This window comes from Tenrec ecaudatus, chromosome 1 (assembly GCF_050624435.1).
Source record: "Tenrec ecaudatus isolate mTenEca1 chromosome 1, mTenEca1.hap1, whole genome shotgun sequence".
NCBI classification, from domain to species: domain Eukaryota; kingdom Metazoa; phylum Chordata; class Mammalia; order Afrosoricida; family Tenrecidae; genus Tenrec; species Tenrec ecaudatus.
In genome coordinates, this window is record NC_134530.1 from 15,194,344 (window position 1) to 15,208,734 (window position 14,391).

Sequence of the window (14,391 nt, forward strand, 5' to 3'; positions counted from 1 at the left end):
CCACACCCCCATTCTCCTTACTTGGCCCTGACCTCTTAGGCTGCCATCCAAATGCCTAGAACTCATACTTCCCCAAAAATCTTAACATCCTGTGCCATTTTCCCTCAGTCCCAAAGGTGATCTAGTGCCGGCCGACACACACCCCGCCCCCCACCCCCCACCCACCCACCCCGTGCCTGTTTTCCTCCTGACCTTGTGACACACTACTTGCTGAGCAGATGGTGGCCAACTTACACATTCCCGTGTAGGGGGGATCGTGGGAAACCTGAGGGCTTTCCAAGGGGCCCTTTTGGGGAAGGCCATCTGTAGGCCTTCACTCCCAAACATCTGTTTGGGGGCTTTAAACTTCTGATTAGCAGCTGAGCCAATGTCCAAAGGATAAACCACCCAGGGAACCCAGGACACAGGACCCACACCCCCAAAGATGCCAGCTTGCTCAAATACACTTAGAAAACGAATGGTCGCATAATTACTCCCCACACTTGTCAGGTAGACCTGCACCATACATTCTATCCAGGGATTCACACTGACACAAATGGACAGAACAGAATGACTCCTTATGGTCTGTTGAGTTGTCCATACTCATGGGAGCAGAAAGCTTCAGCATTCACCACTCGACACTGACTCGGGAACTCTAGAAGATGGGATGCAATTGCCATTGTGGGTGTTTGGGACTGTACCTCAACCATTATGGGAGTAGACAGCCTTGTCTTTTTCCCTCAGAGGTGCTGGTGGGTACACACTGCTGGCTTTCAGGTGAGTAGACCAGACTCAACGAACTGGGCCACTTGGGCTCACTTCACCGTTAGCAGCTCCTCCTCACCAGTGTCCCCAAAACAACTCCTCAGATCTAATTCCCCAACTACCTGATAACCACACCCCAACCCATCTGAAACTTTCAAAACAGACCAGAGCTCACTCCCTGACGTTGACAAAGCCTCTCTCCACATGTCCCCTGAATACATGCCCAAGGCCCTAGCCAAACATAGGCATCCTCACCACAGTCACCTCTTTCAGGGGAATTGTCCAGAAACCCTTTCCCTACACGGGCGCCTGAAAACTCCCTGAATGAAGTCTTTTTGCTGCCACCTTCACACTAGCTCATTTCCTCTGCAAACCTTCCAGACCCCTGGCTTTTCCTATCAGCACCCCAACACCCCCACTTCTTTATTCTATGTGTAATAACTTGGCCTAATTCCTCATAGAGATTGTGGAGGGCTGAAAACCCAGCATGTGAGCCGTTTTCAGACACATCGTGGCCAAGGAGGGCTGGCTGGGGCGCTTCTGAGGCCTAAACCCACTCTATTAAAAGTTATCCCGGCTGTGGGCATCAGCGACACGGTCTATACAACAATGAAAAGCACACTGGGAATTTAGGTGGGAGCCAGACCACAGGTAGATAGGGGTGATTAGGTGGGGTCAGTCCCTTCAACAGTACATGATGTGACACCCGCTCCTCCTGACAGGCCCTCCTGGGGAGGACATCATTGTGTCCATGGAGGTGCCTGAAAATTCTAGGAGCAGGAGTAGAAGGCCAGCATGTGGTGGGAAACGCTGGTGGCAGCCTGGTGGCCAGTTCCCTGACATGCACTGGCAGAGGCCCAGGAACCAACCCAACAACTTCATGCAGGTGAGGGGCTTTGGAGAGAACTGCCATCTCCCCAGGAATATATGAACTTTGGATGAAAGGGTGCCAAGTGGCGGTTGTGTAATTGGGTCAATTGAAAGAGACATCAGACAAAAGGAGGCATTCAATTGCTCACCTCTCAGACGTCCAGGATCTCAGCAGTCAGATCCGTGCAGAGAGGGGGGATATATTTCAGGTAGGGCTTATATACACTTTGGGGACATGCAAGCCCCCATGGTTCCATTGTAACTGGGAGGGGTTGTACCTTCGGCATGCTTGCAATAGGAAGGGACAGGCAAGGGGTGTACACGCCACAGTAAGAGCAGGTACTAAGAGTATCCATGTGACAAGATTGGCGACCTCTAAGGACCAGAAGGCAGCCAAATCTTGTACCTCCTGGAGTTGGCTTCACCTGGCTTTGGGGCTGTCCTTCAGGGGAACAATCCACTGTCCCACTGATCAGGGAGTGGGCCCCATCTCAGGTGGGACAGACTATATAGTCTGAATGCTCTAGATGGCCATAGCCCTCAGGCAGGAAACCTTGAAGCAGTTCACCTCCAAGTGACTAGCCATTGACCATGTGTTAGCAAGCAGCATCTTAGGTTTGGATAAAATATGGGGGAACAACCTGGGGAATAACCTACCTGTGTGCGACACATTCCCAGCACCCTTGTGTCCCTGCCCAGGTCTTCTCCTGCAAAACCAACAACCTGGATATACTGGGGGACCTGTGGAGCATGGTCAATGCAGGTGCGGTCCACTCATTGAGCTGTGGCAATGACATGAACGTCCTCAAGGGCAAAGCAAGAGGGCACACATGTTGATCAAGTTCATGACTCATGAACAGGAGGGAGCTGTGAGCAGGCATGGCATGGTAGGTAGCAGTGGGGGCTAGGGGCTTGGAGGTGAAGGGGCACTGCCAAGGCCCTGACTCACGTGCCTCCCACCCACAGGTTACATGGGCCATCCTGCGCCAGTAGGACATTCTGTGTGGACCGGAGAGCTCAATGGCTGGCTGCCTGGCTAGTGCCAGAAATCAAACCTATATTCCAGAAAAGAAAGCATCATTGATACAATGGAGGTGAGGAGGAGCTTGGGCCAACAGCACGGTGGGGGCCCCATAGCTGCTCCTGAGCAGCACTCCTTTTAGAGTGTGTCAATGAGAGGTAGGGTTTCCAGAGAGAGTGATCAAGTGCCACCCTGTTGGCACCAACTCCTCACGCACATTGATGGGATATTTTTTTCTCAGTCTTTGATGCCTGATACCTGTCACTGTCTACACTTCATGATCAAACAGGTTGGTGTGTGTCTGCCTTGTGGACGTTGATGCTTCTCAGCTAGATGGCCGCTTGCTTCTCTTCAAGCCTTTAAGACCCCACGTGCTAGATGATTTGATACACAGGCACCATCAGCTTTCTTCATCACATTTCTGATGCACCTACATTGACTTCAGCCATCCTGTCAGGAATGTGAGCATCATGGAATGCCTGGTTGTTAGAACAACGTGTTCTCGTGTCAAGGGAGGAATTGAGTAGAGACCCAGTGTCCACCTGGTAGCTTAACACTTAACATATAAATAAATGTGCAGAGATCTCTCTCCCTATCGTTACATATAGTATACTTACATGTGAACATGCTGTGTTAAGGCCTTTCTAAATGTCCTTTGCGTCCTAGTTCTTACCTCTACTTCCTTTCACTTTCCTCTTGTCCCACTATCATGCAGGACCTTCATTCAGGGTTCAGTAATTGCTCTGGTTTGCACTGCCCTTCATTAAGTCCCAGCAGGCATCATACACCCTCCGTGCCATTGATTTCAGATCACTTGCTCCCTTTTCCCTAGGTCTGATCACACCCACTGCCTTTATACTGCTATCCTCTCATCAGAGTACCCCTGGAACCGTGGGTCCCTCTTCTCTCCAGATTGTTCATCCGGACTATCTAATCTTGATAGACATGGGGAGACAATATGTAGTCCTAAAAACCAGGTAGAGCAAAACAAAACAAACAAGAACCAACCACGCAAAAAAGAAGTCTATAAATGCTTCCAGGTCTGTTTGTTGAACTTTGGTGTGTTTTGTAGGCTTTTCTGATGGGGTACCAAGGCCTGAGCCCCAACGCCTATTTTGATATTCTTCTGGGCCCTCATTGCTTTGCTCCCCTGGCAGCTGTGTTATGCACCATTAGTGTTGTGCCCCCGGGTGTTGGGGTCACATCTGACACAATCCCAGCACTGTGTTTCCAGTGTGGTTCCCCTTAGCGCTATGGATCAGTGAGGCATGACATGTCTCATGATGGGGCTGGTTGTCTGGTCCTCTCTGTGCATTGGATGTTTTGAGCACGAATACCTTCCCAAGGACTTGGTGCACGAGGATGCTTTCCACACTCTCTCCTTCCCTCTTGCTTTGCTCCTATGTGCCCTGACCCCAATTGTCCTCTCCCTGAAGTGTAGCTTCAGTGCTGTCCTCTGACGTGAATTCTATGGGGGATGAGTGTCAGGTTATTCCAAGTTGTTGGAATCGGGATTGGGGGCGACCCCACAGACCTCCTGGTTCCTTGGTGCAGACCAGTATATTTCATTCACATCTTGACACATCAGGTTGAACTCTGGTACCTCTCTCCCCCTCCTCTGGAGGTATGAACAACTCCGACCCCTTGGGTGGCCTACTACTCTGCTCCCAACTACCCATGTGTTTCTTTCCCCCTACTTTTTAGTTCACTGCCATATGCATCCCAGGATTGGGTCTGGGCCCTGGCGAGGGACCTGGACCACCCCACAGGAATGGATGTGTACAGGGACACAGCAGAGCACAGTTGGAATGTAAAGGTGACGGCTGTCTTTGGTATCCCCACACCCATATATTTAAGTGTTCACAGGCTGCAGGGGCAGTGGGAGCATCGAAGGTAAGTGGTTTTCAATTGAATGGTTGCAAGGGTACCTGGTTTACAAGGGGAGAGTCTACATGAAGTGGCAGTGTTTTCGGGGTGAACACTTTCCTGATTCTCTCAATTTCGGAAGACCTTGCTGACCCAGCACGACACGGTCCAGTACAACAGGCTGCAGAACTACGTGCAGCAGATGCTGGGGAACCCCAGGTTACTACAAAAATTTATATGCCCAATGGGCTGGGCTTCATTCCCTACCCAGGCTTTGACCTGGCCAACTATGAGGTCTGGGGTCTGCTCTGACCTCCACATCACTTCCTCTTTCCGTAGCTGTCTGCCTCTCATGGAGTCGGCTGGAAAGGACAAGGCTGTGGAGGTGCAGAGCCCCAAGTCCTTGAATCCCTGGGCTGTGGTCACAAAGGGCAACCGGGAGGCACTTCACTGGCAAAAGTGACTTCCACAATTCAGGATGTTGGATGCTCTCCTGGTTCTTGGACCCAGTCTGACATGGCTCTTTCTCAAACAAGTATCTGTGTTTCTGATTGACATGGTTCTATAGAGAGACAAAACCAGGACACTTAGGATTGTATAAAGATTGACATACAGAAATACACAATGCATGAAACAAACAACTCATTAGTCTACAGGGCAGTACAAATGGCCCACTGCAATTAACGATTAAGAGTCAGCTACTATACTAGAAGTTCAAGTGCTGCCGGTGTAAGTCAAAGAAGCAGGCTCTCTGACCAAAAGCACCAATCAGCACGGCAGGTCACCAACAGTCAACAAGATGACAGGGTTTGACAGTCCCCAGCGAAATGAATGTATACTCCAGTAGCATGGTGAAGCAGGCCTTGAAGGAACCTCAAACTACAGTGCCACAGTCCACAGGTTAGGTGACTCATAAGGAGTGTAGCTTGTAGGTTGAGGCAGAGAACCAGCTAAGGCAACCACACATTGGTCTGATCAGCAAAGAGCAAGAGACAGGAAAGGCAAGACTCTCCTAGCTGTTTATCTCTCCCCGCTTTAATTATTCCCACATGTTCATTGGCCACGTTGGCACGATAAACCTATGCCTATCACAGTGTCTCTCATCCTCTGCCTAGAACTCAGAAAGTCATGAGGTTTAGGAGCCACCCTCTTCCTCGATGGATTACGTGATGTTCCCTTGCATTTGAGAAGCTGGTAGCATGAGGAGCCTTTATGGTATGATGCGTTACTAACTTAAGACTTAGCAGTTCAAAGTGACGAGCTGCTCCCCGGCAGAAAGACGATCCTTTCTATTCCTGGGAGGAGTTACACTCTCAGAAATACCGTGTCCTGGAGGAGTAGCTAAGAGTCCGGATGGATCGAATCGATGGCATGGTGGGAGTCCAGTGAGAGCATCAGTGGGCATTATTAAACCAAATCCAGGGTTGGTGAGTCGACTTGGGACTCACAGGTTTTCTGAGTCTGTGAATCTTTCTGGGAGCCACAAGTCTTGCTTTCTTTCCAAGAAGAGTTTGAACTGTCAACCTTGCAGTTAGTAGTGGAAACGCCTCCCCGCAGCGTCACAAGGCTTCCTTGGATCCATCGTGGCAAGTAATTGTATCACATGTGAGATCACTCGGGGGCAGTGGCAGAAAGCGTTCCTCCCATGTGTGTGACCCAGGATCCATACATTCCGGAGCTCCTACACCCCCCGCCCCCCCACAGCCTCCCCGGACAGTTAACCCCTTCTATCAGTGGAGGACTTCTGGTTTCTACTGTGCTGCGGAATGGGTTTCAGCCGGACCATGAGATAGGCTGAATTTGGGAAAGAGATCACCTGGCCTCTCTTCCTGGTCTCACACAAGCCTGGATGCTCCCCTCAAAGCTGCCCACCATAGGGGCCCCTGAGGGGTCAAAAGAGTGGGGAAGCTTTTGCAGAAGCTCTGCCCTCACAGCATTATGCCAGCTACTACAGTGTGACAGACAGTTGGATAACAGGGGCTCAAAACACCCCTAAGAACCTCTGAGAGGAGAACAATGGCCTCCCAAGTGCTTTAGACTCGCCCGACAATGGCTCGCACAGGCCATTACAAGGGGTAGGCGACTATGTCTGCCAGATGCTTCAACACCAGAACTTTGCCTCGTTTTATTGAGGACATGCGCCCAACATACTTGGTCATACGCCTGCACAGACCTGGCCGTAACAATGTTGGCAGAGGTGGGGGTGTGCTTGCTGTAGGAGGATGTGGTGTGGCCCTGGAGTAGGGCCCATTCTGAGCCTTCTTTGGACACCTGCTCCTTGCAGATGATGAACGACATGTGGAAAATGAGATCAATGGATAACCAAGAGCCTAGCATGGCTGAGAACATCTGTACCAAAACAGTCTCCATAGTGTGCAGCCAGATGGCCAGTTATTACCTGACATTAATAAGGACAAAGATGCAAGTGATAGGACTGCCTACCCCTGATGAGGCCCACTTTGTGGCCTCCCCAAATGTTCTCATCCCCTCTCACACCCAAATTCTCTCTACTTGGCCCTGGCTTCTGATGCCGCAAACCAAATGAACTCATACTTACCCACAAATCTAAACATTCTGTCCCATTTTCACTCAGTCCCAAATTTGATCTAGGCCCGGGGTACACACAAACAACCCTCCATGCACGACTTCCCCGACCTTGTGACACAACACATGCTCAAGACTTGATGGCCAACTTACACATTCCCATGTCGGAGGTAACGTGGGCAACATGAGGACGTTGCAAGGACCCGGTTAGAGTAAGTCCATTTCTAGGCCTTTCCTCCCTAGCATCTCTCGGTGGACTTCAAACTTCCGATTAGCAGCTGAGCCATTGTCCCAAGTATAGACAACCCAGGGACCCCAGGACACAGGACTCACACCGCCAAAGAGGCCAGCATTCTCAAATAGACTTAGCCAACGAATGGTCCCATAATTACTCCCCACAATTGTCAGGACACACCTGCACCATATAGTCCACCTGGGGATTCACATCGACCCTAGTAGACAGAGCAGAACGACTCCTTAAGGTCTCTGAAGTTGTCCATTCTCATGGGAGCAGACAGCTTCAGCATTCATCAGTGGACTTTTGAAGATGTGGTGGAACTGCAATTGTGGGTGTCTGGGATTTTAACTCAACCATTATGGGAGTAGACAGCCTTGTCTTTTTCCCTCAGAGGTGCTGGTGGGTACACACTGCTGGCTTTGAAGTTAGCAGACCAGACTCAACACAATGGGCCACCTGGGCTCACTTCACCTTTAGCAGCTCCTCCTCCCCAGTGTCCCCCAAAAAACTCCTCAGTTCTAATTCCCCAACTAACTTAATAACCACAACCCAACCCATCTGAAACTCTCAAAACAGACCAGAGCTCACTCCCTGAACTTGACAAAGACTCTATCCACAAGCCCACTGAACACATGCCCAAGGCTCTAGCCAAACATAGGCATCCTTACCACTGTCACGTCTTTGAGGGGAATTGTGTGGAAACACAGCCCCTACACAGACCCTTGAAAACTCCCTGAATGAAGTCCTTTGCTGCCGCCGCAACACTACCTAATTTCCACTGCAAACCTTCCAGCACCTGTCTTTGCCTATCAGCACCTCAACACCCCCACTTCCTTTACTCTATGTGCAATAACTTGACCTCATTCCTCATAGATACTGTGAAGGGCTCAAAACATACCATGCGGAGTGTTTTCAGTCAAATCCTCGCTGAGCAGGGTTGGCCAGGGCTTTTTGGAGGCCAAACCACCACATTAAAAGTTTTCCTGGGTATTGGCATCAGCTACACTGTGTATAATACAATGAAGGGTTCCCTGGAAATTTGGGTGACAGCCAGACCACAGGTAGACAGCGATGATTAGGTGGGGTCAGTCCATTCCACACTACATGATGTGACACCCCCCCCACATGACAGGTCCCCATGTGTAGGACATCAGTGTGTGCAAGATGGTGTGAGAAAATTCCCAGAGCAGGAGATGAAGCCCAGCATGTGGTGGCAGCCGCTGGGGGCAGTCTGGTGGCCATTTCACTGGCATGCACTGGCAAAGTTCTTGCCATGTGTGTGACCCAGGATCCATACCATCCGGACACACTCCTGCACTGCTACCCTCTTCTTTCAGTTGAGAGCTTCTGGTTTGTACTGTGCTGTGAACGTGTTTCAGACGGAGCATGAGATAGGTTGACTTTGGGAAAGAGCTCTCCTGTCCTCGCTTCATGGTCTCACCCATGCCTGGGTGTGCTACTCAAAGCTGCCGACAATGGGGGACCCTGCGGGGTCAAAAGAGGGGGAAGCTTTTCCAGAAGCTCTGGCCTTACAGCAATATGCCAGGTACCACAGTGTGACAGACAGATGGTTGTCAGGGACTCCAATCACCCCATGACTTCCTCTGAGATGAGATCCATGGCTTCCAAGGTCCTGAAGACCTGGCTGACGCTGGGCCATCCAGACCAGGACTAGGACCTGTGAGCCTGGCCATTGCAGATGCTTTGCTGACAGGGGATCCACTCCTTGTATAACGGTTACTTCCTTAACATGCTGGGTCCGTTACCTTTAGTCACTTCTCCCTCCAGTACCAGTAACAGGCACTGCGAGACTGTGCATTTCAGATGCTGTGGGGCTGTGATCCCCTCATTCTATCATGGATACACACCATACGTGTTTGGAATTATGCCTCATGCATACACTGACATGGCCATACATAAGATTGGCAGGGCTGGTGTGGCCCAGGGCTAGGGCCCATTCTGACCTTCCTCTTCCTCCTGCCTCTCTCACTGATTCTGCACAGTTTCTGCAACACAAGGACGAACATCGCATACTCAGCAACCTGGGGGCAAACATCTGCATTGTGACACTGTCTACAGTCCATTGCCAGACAGCCAGCCACCCATTAATAAGAACGAAGATGCAAGCTGAAGGGCAGCCTGGCCTCTATGCTGCCCATCTTATACACCCACTAAAATCCTCCAATTGCCGGCCCACTGCACCCAATTCTCTATACTTGAATTTGGCCTCGTATGCTTTCCACCGACATCCTCCAAGTCATACATACCCCCAAATCTGAACTTCTGCCCAGTTTCATGGTCCGTGGCTTTGACTTCAGGCACGAAAATACATCCCCCTCCGTTCCAACAATGGTGTGGGCAATAACTTGGCCTCGTTCCCCTAATTACTGTCGAGGGCGGTTTCCACAATGAAAGTACTCATCTGGTGAATCCTGGCACAGCAAGGTTGGCATGGACTAAACGGAATCCTGAACCCACCTTACTCAAGGTCATTCCTGCACGAGCAATCAGCTATTCGGTATAAGAGCAAAGGAAGACCACCATCAGAGTTTAAGTCAGAGCTCAACTACAGGCACAGGGTCAGAAAGAGACAAAAGGGCGGAGTCGACTGAGTCCCCCTGGTCCTCAAATCTTGCTGTTTCATCTGTGTGGAACAGTTGTGGAAAGAGAGTGTGCTGGAGCTCTAGGCCGGGAGGGTGCTGGAGCCTCTAACGCTGGAGTTCAGGTCGGGATTGCAGTCTGGATCCTGCCAGGAATCAAAAGACATGCTGTGGACTCAAGAGCAAATGGGGAATTGGGAATCAGTTGGCAACTAAAGGGTGAGCTAGGCCGGGTGTGCCTGGGATGCCGGGCCTGGGAGGGGAGCTGTGACTTCCAGTGGCACTGTCAGGTATACGCTAGCCTCCTAACAGCATGGTCAGTGGTTCACACACCTCACATGCTCTTTGAGAGAAAGAGGAGGCTGTCTGCTCCTATTAAGTTGGATAGCCTGGGTAACCCCATAGAGGGCATTTGTAAGTTACTATCTACTGGAAACCCTGGTTTTCATGCTTTTAGAAAAGGAACCGGGCCCTGGAATTCTGGAGTCTGGAAAGAGAATGGGGACATTTTAATCACTGATTCTAAGAGACGAACAAGCATCCCCAGGTCCAGAAGGAGGAGTCCTTGTGATTCCTGAGTCTAATTGGGGAGCATGGATCCTTAGGTTTGAGGGGGCTGGTGGTAGGGCAATGCGGTCCCCAAATGTTAAAGGGAATGCCCTAGGGATCCCCAAATCGAGGCTGGCAGCTGAGATTTCCAATTCGAAAACAGGAATGAGGTACTGGGGAATCTCTAGGATTAGAAAGGATGCCAGGGTACCTGTACCATGAATCTTGAAGGCAGTAGAACATCATGACGTTGCCAGGGTTCCGCAGATAAGATGGAGGCTAGGATCAGATTTGTGACCTCCAGGCCTTACAGTAAGGGGGGCGGGTGGCTTTACAGGAATCAGAAACTCGGATCCCACACTTCTTGGAAGTTTCCTGAGCCCTCGGTCTTTGAATTTGGCAGGGAAGCCCGCAGCATGGAATTCTATGCGACTTGGGAGAAAAGCGGGTGAAGTGTATTTTCACCCAAGGAGGCATGTCGGAGGGAGGAATCCAGGATGACATAGGACAGCTCTAGTTTTCCTTTACTCTGTGACCGTCATATTCTGGAAAGACCTGATCCTCAAGCCCACCGAGTGCCAGGCCTGCCTACCTGGATCACGAGGGTGGTAAACCAAAAAGTCAAGCCTGAATTTCCATATCCCATAACCAAGGACAATGTCGCCTCCCTTTCCCATCTCCTACAAACAATCCAGTTCCCCCTCTTCTGTGAGATCGCACCCACTGTAGCCGGGATTTCCTTGGCTCCCACCAAAAGCAAGCACTGGATCACTTCCATTGCCATTTCTTACCAATGGTGTCAGGCATCCAGGTGCAGCCGCTAGCTCACCTCAGCCATTGGCTGCATTTAGAAGTCAAGTCTAGAAAAGGATTCTGGTCACGGGGAAGGCAATCCAGTCTCAGTGCAATAGCATCCAGACGACTTCTCCGTGGAATGGTTACAACCAGTTCGGGCCTTCACAAGGCCGCCCTCCATTGGTGGGGGTCGCGACCATCGCATCAGCACCCGCCAAGTTTGTTTACAGAGGCCTTCGAAAGCCTTGGGCTCAGCACACGTGAGCCCTCGGAGCCTTCGCTCTGGTCCCAGAGCGCGAGCTCCCGCTTCATGTGGCGCCATGCTCCCAGGTCAGGTCGGTTTGCCCGCCAACGACGGCTGCTCGCAACCCATTGGCTCTCAGAGAAGTCCAGTCCCCCATGCTCCCGCCTTCTGACCGTCGCTGCTTTCTGATTGGCGGTTGGCCTTGAAGGCTCGCGATTGGTGGCCGTGAGCGAGGGCCGTCTCCCATTGGTCGCGCTCCGCAGTCCGTTATGGTGACGGCGGGAGGGGGCGGTGCCTCCCTTCAGCTTGGACTTTCCTTGTGGAGCCAGGCCTCCTCCCGCGGGATTCCCTCCTTCTGCTGGACTTCTGCCTCAGCTTCAGGCCGGTCCTGCCGCGCCACGTGGGAATACAGCCCCGGGGGACGCTGCCCGGACATGGCCGCCTGCAAGCGGGTCCAGAGCCCCCGGAGCTCCCTGCCTGGCCCCAAAGTGCGGGCCCAGGACGCTGAGGTCGCGGTGGCGGTGGCTGGGGTGCAGTGGGCCAGGCTTTTCTCAGCCGCCCAGCGAGGGTGTCCAGGGACCCGAGGGGACACCTTAGCTGTGTGACCGCCAGGAGAGGAGTCTTTGGTTCCTGGGGGGCGCTTGCTGCTTGGCGTGCAGGGGAGGAGTCAGGAGTAAGGTCGCGAGCCAGGGGTCGCCTTTGGGGGTGGGGTCCTAGGTCATGCGTGGGAGGAGTTGCATCAGGCATTATCCTCTCAGAGTGACCCCGCGGCACAGGGAAGGGAGAGTCCGGGGTCCCGTCATCAAATTCGTGACAATCAGGGGACCCTCTCCTCGGACAGTTTAACCCCTGTCCTGGAAGCAAGAGGTCCTACTGGGTATGTCTGCAGTGTCTCTCCCCACAATCAGTGTTGAGCTTACCCCTCCTTTCTGTGATGTCTCCCTCCTGCCCCTATGGGGCTTACTTACATGAGAGTCAAAAGTTCTTCAGGTCTGCACAGTAGTGAGGGAGCAAGGACTCAGCGACACTGCAGGACAGGGTGGAATTGCCCTGCTGATTTTGAGACTGCAATTCTGTATGGGAACAAAAAGCCTCCTCTTTCTCCCATGGCCCAACGCGTGGTTTTGAGCCACTCATCTAGCAGGTAGCTGCCCAACACGTACCACTGCACCTGGGGCATGTGCCACAACCACTGGACTCTGCTCGTCTCATGGTTGAGGACAAAACAGTGGGGAAGCCTTGGTTCCTGTCCTCCTTCTGGGGCTCTGGTGTACAAGGGATGGCGGCTGTCAGGGACCTGGAGCTGAGCCCCAGAGAATGGCCTAGTGGGTTGGTAAACCAGTGATCCTGCTTATTTCTAGATTGCAGTAAAGACGGGAGACTACTGGTCCACTGCCCTCAACAGCAGTACACCCAAGTTTGGGTTTGGTGGCCAAAAGCGACACAGTGGGCATAAGGAGGTCACTTGTGGCCCCAGTGCAGTAGGAAGAGAGCTCTCTGGGGCTGAGCGTCCAGTGCTTTTCTTTGGAGTTGGCTCAGAGTGGGGGAACGCTGCCCTTTGGGCTTTTAACCCTTCAGCAATCTCTTCTTTGTTCTTGTCTCCTCTTTTTTGTCAGCCTGCCCTCTAAGCTTCTTGTGACTCCCATGGTGCTCCACTGAAATCTCCTTCATTTAAGAACAGGAGGGCGTTATCACCTACCTCAGCAGCAGCCTGCAGTTCAACCAAAGGTCCCCACCCCAATAGAGCACTCAGTGTGAACTCCCTTGAAAGAAAATATGTAAAACTATTAATAATCTGAAACCACAGGAGAATATCGGTGATGTGTGATGGTTACCATGGCTTCCCATTAGAAGACACACCTATCAAATAAAAACAAGATTTTTTATCTTTCAATAAGAAACACAAAGCATATTCTGTAGTCTTTTTTAGACATGACAATAGTTGTGGTAGTTACATAATCTCCTGTCAACTGGTGGTTAGTAAGAAATAAGGGGTGCAATTTAGCCTGGCAATCAGGTCACAGTTGGATGACCTCATTAAGAGGTGCCACAGAGGTAAGTGGCTCACTGGAGGTCAGATCCACACTCTCTGTGCTACACATTCCTGTTGATAAGGCACGTGGAGCCACACTTTTGACAGACAGAGCCCTTGAGATGCATCCAGCACCATTGGATCCACAGGACTTTCCACCCACTTGTCTCTGATCTTCTTGTATTCTGCACTATTGCCTGTGCTGCATGAGGCTGAGGAGGAATTTAGGGACTGGTATCAGACATATGGGCTAATGGAAGACTTAAGGATTTGACCTAGTGTGGGCTGGGAGGGTTTCCTAATATTCAATTACTCATTGATATAAAGTGGTTTTTGCATTTAAAGATGAACTGAAATATATACACAGGACTGAAAAAAAATCACTTTGATATTCTGGCAGACTGGTTATAACCAAATAAAGGCTCTTTAATTTTACAACACATTTTAGTGGCTGTCGCTTTTTTAACCCATAATAGTGTCTCAGATATTTTATATGCTCAATTTTCATTCTCATATGCTTCAAGGAATATTTTGACTTTACTCTTTATTTCCTCAGACACTCAGTGGTTTTTAAGTAACGTTTGGCTTATTTCTATGTATTGGACTATTGGAAGGTGATGATTCTATACTTAATCTGATTTTTTATAATTAATAAAATTATTTAATGGAAATTTATCATGTGCTAGGGCAATAAGTTATGCAGGTCTTATGGTCTTCTATTATTTTTAATCATTTTATTGGGGGTCAACAACTCTTATCATAATCCATCCATCCATCCATTCAGGAAGGAGATGAGCCAGTCAGGGTGCAGTGTGGCAAGGGTGAAACATACAGCTTTCCTCTAGTTTTTGAATGCTTCCCCCCTCCCCAGTACCATGATACCAATTC